The following is an 8,353-nucleotide window of genomic DNA, read 5'->3' on the forward strand; positions in this document are numbered from 1 at the left end:
AGTTCTTCTCCTCTTCTTCTTCATCTGGTCCTGACGCTATAGTCTTCTGCAGCACATCCTGACACAGAGCCCTTAAAAATAAAAAATGTCATTATAATGCCACCTAAATAAAAATAGCTGCCCATGCAGTGCCCTAAATAAATAATTGCTCCTCACTGTGCTCTCTGCCCCAAAAAGTGACACCCGCACTGTCCCTCTTATGATACATGACCTCCTCTCCTATAAAATATTGCTTCCACACCGTCTCCCTTTATATATTATAATGCCCCCTCATCCCTCCCCCATGAACTATGCCCGCCACACTGGCTTTCCTTATGAATAAAAACTGTCAAACCATCCCCCCTTAACAATTATGGCCTATACACTGTCCACCATCCACACTGTACCTGTGTTATAAACTATAGCCTCCAAATTGTTCCCATGTTCAATATTCCTCCCCACACTATACTCCGTCCGTACTGTACCAATAAATACCACCCCCCTCACTGTCTGCAGTAAAAATTCCTTGTATCTTCAGCTCCACTAAGGAGGATTTACTTTTCCCTCCTTTGTGGCATTATATCACATACAGTACGCACCCCATGTACCGCACACATAGAGCCTGCACCCCTATGCACCCCCATATACAGCCTGCACCCCCATGTAACCCTCACATACAGTTTGCATCCCCATGTACCCACCACATACAGCCTGAACCCACCACATAATTCCTACACCCACAAGTAAACTCCACATACAGTGTTCATCCTCATATGTACCCCCACATACAACCTGCTTCCCCATATGCACCCTCACAAATAGCCTACAATGCCACACATATTTTATTTATTATGCATTTCTTATATAGCGCCATCATTTTTCGCAGCGTTTTACAGATATTATCATCACTGTCCACATTGGGGCTCACAAAGTAAATTCCCTATCAGTCTTTGGAGTGTGGGAGGAAACTGGAGATCCCGAAGGAAACCCACTCAAACATGGGGAGAACATACAAACTCCTGACAGACGTTGTCCTTGGTGGAATTTGAATCCTGAAACACCGCACTGGGTGGCTGCAGTGCTAACCACTGAGTCACCGTGCTGCCTATATAGCCTGCACCCACCGATATGTACCCCCACATATAGCCTGCACCCACCGATATGTACCCCCACATGTAGCCTGCACCCCAATATGTACTCCCACATGTAGCCTGCACCCACCTATATGTACCCCCACATATAACAAGCACCTCCCATATGCACCACCACATATAGCCTGCACCCCCCATATGTACCACCACATATAGCCTGCACCCCCCATATGCACCACCACATATAGCCTGCACCCCCCATATGTACCACCACATATAGCCTACATCCCCATATGTACCCCCACATATAGCCTGAACCCCCATATATGTTGCATGTAACCCCACATAGCCTGCATCTCATGCACCACTGTTCCCTAATTACCCTTCACTAGTGTCTCTCTTCTCTTCTGTTTTTTCACTTGCAAGCTGTTTCATGGCTCCACCCATAAAAAGCCGACATGGGCTTGATGTCATCAAAAGTCCTTCATTTCTATCATTTAACTTCTTCTGTCGGGCAGGGAACTGACCGCTGCTCCTCTGCCAATGCACCCCCTCCTCACCTCGACTCCACAAATAAAGATGGCGAATTTCATACAAAAGCCAGTAAGAGGAAGGTGGAAGTTTAAAAAAATTTTTTTTTCTAATATTCCTTCTTGGTGCCCCCACCTTCTGCCCTAGGCACCCGCCCTCGGATGCCTAGTGGCAAATACGGCCCTGACCCAGGGTAAATGTTTTTCAGCCCTTGCACTACTCCTTAAAAATGGGAAAAAAATGTTTTCTGAGGCCCTCCTCTATGTGTCTTCCACGGTGTATATAAGTGTATATAAGGAAGAGGGCTGAATGTGTGTAAAGTTGGGTCTCATTTTTTCCCTAGGTCCTGGAGGGACAAATGATTTTGTTGAGTCCTGCACAGAGTCCTACCACAATCATATTACACAAAGGAAATGTAAGTGATAACTGCAGGAGTGTAAATGACCTTCTACAGCTCTCAGTAATAGAGTGGTCCTGTTTCGATAATAAACCAATGTGATGACAGCTGTTCCAAGTGAAAAGAAAGTTAATTTATTACAATAAGAGCTCGCTTACGCAACAGTATAACATGGCCGAGTTCTTTCCGATATTTTATCAGGTAGCATTAGGCCCAATGTTATAATATTTGGCAGTGCAGATCAGCAAATTTTTCTTATGTAGATACGGCATGAGAAAAAAAATTGTGGCATGCGTGTCAAATATCGTGGACACAGAAAATGGAGAAGATGGAGAAATTAAGTTCTCTGTCTTTTTTGCGCTTTTTTTACGATTAAGCAAGAAAGTCAGATCACACTAAGGCAATATCCACACGTTCAGTATTTGGTCAGTATTTTATATCAGTATTTGTAAGACAAAACCAGAAGTGGGTGAAAAAAGAAGTGGTGACGTGTTTCTATTATACTTTTCCTCTGACTGTTCCACTCCTGATTTTGGCTTACAGATACTGATGTAAAATACTGACCAAATACTGTATGTGTGAACGTGGCCTAAGATTACTCTTAACTCACACTCTGACAGAGTTTTCTCAGAGTGACATTAGCATAATCGGCCCTATTCTCCAGCATGAGAGAATCAATGACTGTGTGAGGGAGCTTTTAGTGACAGAGTAATGCACTTACATGTAATGGGTGAGCGTAGCACTAACCATCGGATAAGCAGCACATTTTATAAAGTTAAACACAACTAAAATGCCAACTGGTCCCCTCCTGAGGGGCAACGTCAAGAATGTTCATGAGGTGGCAAGATAAAGTTTATCATTAGTGATGAGCAAACGTGATCGCCACTGCTTGCCCGAGCATCAGGGTGCTTGACAAGCTCGTCGAGTATTTCCGGGTTGCTCGGGCGGGAACTCGGATCCCTGCCCTGCATGTTTGGTGCTCTTTAGAGAGCCAATGAACCGTAGCCATGCTGGTTGTGGGCATTACAGTGACTGGGTGGCCGCACAGCATCATCAGGTCTATATAAGACCTGGCACTGCTATGCTCATCACAGTCTACCCCAGAACCAGGCAGAGTAGGGAGAGCTGCTGCTGAGTCAGGGAGAGATTTACTTGTTTATAGTTAGTAAAAATATTCCACAGCATATCTATAGATCCATCTGAACTAACAGTCCTTCTGAGGACTAATCTAACTGCATATATTCAGTGGTGATAGCAGTAGTTAGGCAGGCAGGCAGTGTATGTAGCAGACTGCAGTGCATATAGTGCAAGAGGGTCCATAGCACATTCCTGCTGCTGCTGTTCTTACAGATATTTGTAGACATAGCCCCATATATCAGGGGCAAGGGCAATTTTTTTTCTATCTTAATTCTGGCTGTTGGCTTAAAAACCAAGGCAGGCAGGGTGTGTGACAGACTGCAGTGCATGATACAGCACAAGAGGGTCCACTGCATGTTCAACTTCTGACTGATCCTGCCGTGACAAAAATTTGTAGACATAGCCCCAGGTATCAGGGGCCATGGCATTTTTTTTATCTTAATCCTGGTTATTTGCTTAAAAAGCAATCCAGAGTACACCATTTTTCTGCTCAATTTGCTTGTTAACACTGCAGACTACAGCCAGATCTTTTCCATATTACAGTGATAAAAATCCAGAAATTTGAGCTGAACGTGGAAAATATTGGCCTCCTTTTCCATTTCTTTGCAGTGTGTCGGTCAAGCTATTAACACTAGGTCTCTGTGAAGAATAGTATTAGTAAACTACAGGCATGCTATTGAAAACCGTGGTTCTCTGTCAGACGTATCACATATAACAGCATTCCAAAATCAGCCATTTCTGCCTTCTGTATCGTTGCAGTGTGTCAGTGAAGCTATTCACACTAGGTCTCTGTGAAAAATAGTATTAGTAAACTACAGGCCTGCTATTTAAAACCGTGGCTCTCTATCAGACTTATCTCACATATAACATCGTTCCAAAATCAGCCATTTCTGCCTTCCATTTCGTTGCAGTGTGTCGGTGAAGCTATTCACACTAGGTCTCTGTGAAGAATAGTATTAGTAAACTACAGGCCTGCTACTTAAAACCGTGGTTCTCTGTCAGGCGTATCTCACATATAACAGCGTTCCAAAATCAGCCATTTCTGCCTTCTATTTTGTTGCAGTGTGTCGGTGAAGCTATTCGCGCTAGGTCTCTGTGAAGAATAGTATTAGTAAACTACAGGCCTGCTACTTAAAACCGTGGTTCTCTGTCAGACGTATCTCACATATAACAGCGTTCCAAAATCAGCCATTTCTGGCTTCCATTTCCATTTTGTTGCAGTGTGTCAGTCAAGCTATTCACACTAGGTCTCTGTGAAGAATAGTATTAGTAAACTACAGGTCTGCTGTTTAAAACAGTTGTTCTCTGTCAAATGTATCACATATAACAGTGTTCCAAAATCAGCCACGTGGAAAATATTGTCCTCCATTTAAAATGGGCAAGGTGCTTGACAAGGGACAGGGAAGTGGACGTGATGGTGATGGTGCATGCAGAGGCCGAGAACGTGGCAGTGGGCAAACTGAAATTGTGCCACAACAAACACCCACATCTTGTCGCTCGACCTTCCTGTCCCAATTACTAAGGGATCGCAGTACACCACTATTGAACCCAGAGCAGTGTCAAAAGGTTGTTGGTTGGATAATGGCATCTCCTTGATGAGCTTCAAGAGGTAGTCACCGGAAATGGTCTTCCAACAATCTTGAAGGAGTTCCCAGAGATGCTTAGCACTTGTTGGCCCTTTTGCCTTCACTCTGCGGTCCAGCTCACCCCAAACCATCTCGACCATACCTCTTGAAGCTCATCAAGAGAATGCCAAGAGTGTGCAAAGCAGTCATCAAAGCAAAAGGTGGCTACTTTGAAGAACCTAGAATATAAGACATATTTTCAGTTGTTTCACACTTTTTTGTTAAGTATATAATTCCACATGTGTTAATTCATAGTTTTGATGCCTTCAGTGTGAATGTACAATTTTCATAGTCATGAAAATACAGAAAAATCTTTAAATGAGGTGTGTCCAAACTTTTGGTCTGTACTGTGTGTATATATATATATATATATATATATATATATATATTTATATTTACAAAGACAAGAACGTGCTTTATAGGGCAAAGCCTCTTTAGAAAATACAATTGTTATCACGTGTATGTGAAGACTCTCACAAAATGAAATGTCATAAACCCGATTGTGGATGACTGCCAAAGCTTCCCTATCCTATTGCCCATCTGAGTTCAGTAATTACTTCATGACAAATATTCCAGTTCGTCTTTACTGGGAAATGAGCCGACCTGGAGATAACTCTTTCCTCCATTCATCCATTGTACATGAACTAAAACTTGTATGCACAAGAGCCTTTACATTATTCTTTAATAATAATAGCTGCAACATATAAGCCAAACATTTTTCTTATGGTTTGCAGCATTAAAAAGATTCTGTCATACATCAAACTGTATATCCAATTAGCTCTACAGTTATATCAGGGGACTTAGCTCCCTACTTAGCAAACTAGGGAGCACTGGAGCACCCTTGATGTGGCCAAAGTCTCAGGGCACCGTTACACCTTCTCAATTGCATTTTGAGGCCTTTTTGTGCTTCTGATTGAAAGTACTTGCTTGCCCAGAGCGAGCGCTGCCTGAACTAAGCCTATGTATCTGTGCCTGCGCATTGAAACTTTATGAGACCAGTGGCTCACACAAAATGTCCGTGTAGGTGCACGCACAATGTGGGTGGGCACGTTCTCCTCCCTGGATTTTCTCTGAAGTTGCTTGCTTTCTTTACAAAGGATCAAGGAAAGAGAACATGTTCATCCTGACTGTATGTAGGCTTTCACTGACATTGTATGAGTGTGGTTGAGCTCACGCAGTTTTAGTGCACACTTGCAGACATGCGGGGTGATTGTAGGCTGCGCTTGTTCTGGGCAAGCTAGTGCTGTCAGTCAGAAACAAGGGATGTCCCCAAAATGCTAACTGAGAGGGAGTAAAAGTACACTGAGCCCTTAGCCTCGGCGAGGCTGCACTGAAGCCCCCTCATTTGAATTGCAACTTTCCCAGGCACATTATCACTAAAATGTAAAGTGCTTGTTTGACTTTTATCAGAACTATGTCTCCTATTATATCTCCTACTTATTATGGAAGTGAGACACTCCCTTTAACCCCTTAATGACTTATGATGTATTATGTCTTTCATAAGTCATCTCCTTGCTTTTGATGTGGGCTTGCACACCCAGTCTGCATCTTTCTCGAGCTCTGTCCGCGGCTGTTAGCCTGTTAAATGCTGCTGTCAATCTGTCAAATGCCAATCTGTGACAGCGGCATTTAACGCATGCCGGCAGTAGAGTGTGACGTTCTGTCCCCTCATCGGTTCTGATAAAGTGCCAGTTATCACAGTACTCCTGTAAAAACCAACTTGTGGCTGGCATTCTGGCATTCATAGGAGACCGTGATCAGATGATTGCATGCTCAAGTCCCATATAGAGACTAACAAATACAGTGAAAAGTAAAAAAAAAGTTTTAAAAAATATAAAAGTTAAAATCACCCCTTTCCCCCCATTAAAAAAGGAATAAAAAAATATAAAAAATGCACATATTTGGTATCGCTGTGTTCGTAATAGTCCAATCTATCAAAATATAAAATAAATTAATCTGATTGGTAAACGGCGTAATGAGAAAGGGGATCAAAATGCCAGGATTGCAGTTTTCGGCTGCTGTAACAACAGAAAAAAAATGTAATAACAGCAATCAAAACCCCCAAATAATATCAATAAAAACAAGTTCTCAAACAGCCCCATATCCCAAAAATTTAAAACATTATTTATGGCTCTTGGATTGTAGCGACACAAGCAAAATTTTTAACAAATCTCTGAATTTTTTTCACCACTTAAATAAAACAAAAACGATACATTTTTGGCATTTGTGTAATCGTACTGACCTGGAGAATCATATTACTAGGTCAGTTTTGCAGTAAAATCAACACGGTAAAAAAAAAAAAAAAAACTTGCAGATTTGCATTTTGTTTGCTATTTTGCCACACTTTGAATTCTTGTCTCGCTTTCCTGTGCATCACATGATAAAAGGGATGGTGTAATTCAAAAGTACAACTTGTCCCAAAACAACAAGCCCTCACATGACTATATTGACAGAAAAGTAAAAAAGTTATGGCTCTTGGAATAAGAGGAAGAAGAAATGAAAGCACAAAAATGAAAAATTGGCTAGATCCTTAACGTGTTAAGGCTCTGCCATGTTTATTGTTATTTAGCTTTCAAAATTTTACCAAAAATCTATAAATAAAAATCTATAGTGATGAACGAACGTGCTTGCTACTGCTCGGTACTCGCCCGAGCATCACGGTGCTCGACAAGCTCGGCGCTCGACGAGTATTTCCGGGTTGCTCGGGCGGGAACTCGGGTCCCCTCCCTGCATGTCTGGCACTCTTTAGAGAGCCAATGAACATGCAGGGATTGCCTGCCACACACTGTAATGCCGTAGCCATTGTGGTTGTGGCATTAGAGTGATTGGCTGGCCGCACAGCGTCAACAGGTCTATATAAGACCTGGCGCCCTTATGCTCGTCACAGTCTACCCCTGAAATAAGCAGAGTAGGGAGAGGTGCTGCTGAGTCAGGGTAAGATTTGCTTGTTTATAGTATAGGTATTCCATTATATATATATATATATATATATATATATATATATATATATATATAAATCTGAACTAACAGTCCTTCTGAGGACTAATCCAGCTGCATATATTCAGTGGTGATAGCAGGAGTTAGGCAGGGAGATGTGGCAGACTGCAGTGCATATAGTGCAAGAGGGTCCATTGAACGTCCTGTTAGTATAAGTATTTCACTATATATATATATATATATATATATATATATACATATCCATCTGAACTAACAGTCCTTCTGAGGATTAATCCAGCTGCATATAATCAGTGCTAGGCAGGAGTTAGACAGGCAGGCAGTGTATGTGGCAGACTACAGTGCATATAGCGCAAGAGGGTCCATTGAACGTCCTGTCTGCTGCTGCTGTAAAAATTACAGATATTTGTAGACATAGCCCCAGATATCATGGGCCATGGCAAATATTTTTTTTATCTTAGTCTTGGTTATTTGCTTGAAAAGCAATCCAGATTACACAAATTTTCTGCTCCATTTGCTTGTTAGCACTGCAGAATACAGCCAGATCTGTTCCATATTTCAGCGATAAAAATAGAGAAATTTGAACTGAACGTGGAAAATATTGGCCTCCTTTTCCATTCTGTTGCAGTGTGTTGGTC

Source organism: Phyllobates terribilis, unplaced genomic scaffold (genome assembly GCF_046119375.1).
Source record: "Phyllobates terribilis strain yellow unplaced genomic scaffold, ASM4611937v1 Scaffold_2__4_contigs__length_985480577, whole genome shotgun sequence".
Lineage (NCBI taxonomy): Eukaryota > Metazoa > Chordata > Amphibia > Anura > Dendrobatidae > Phyllobates > Phyllobates terribilis.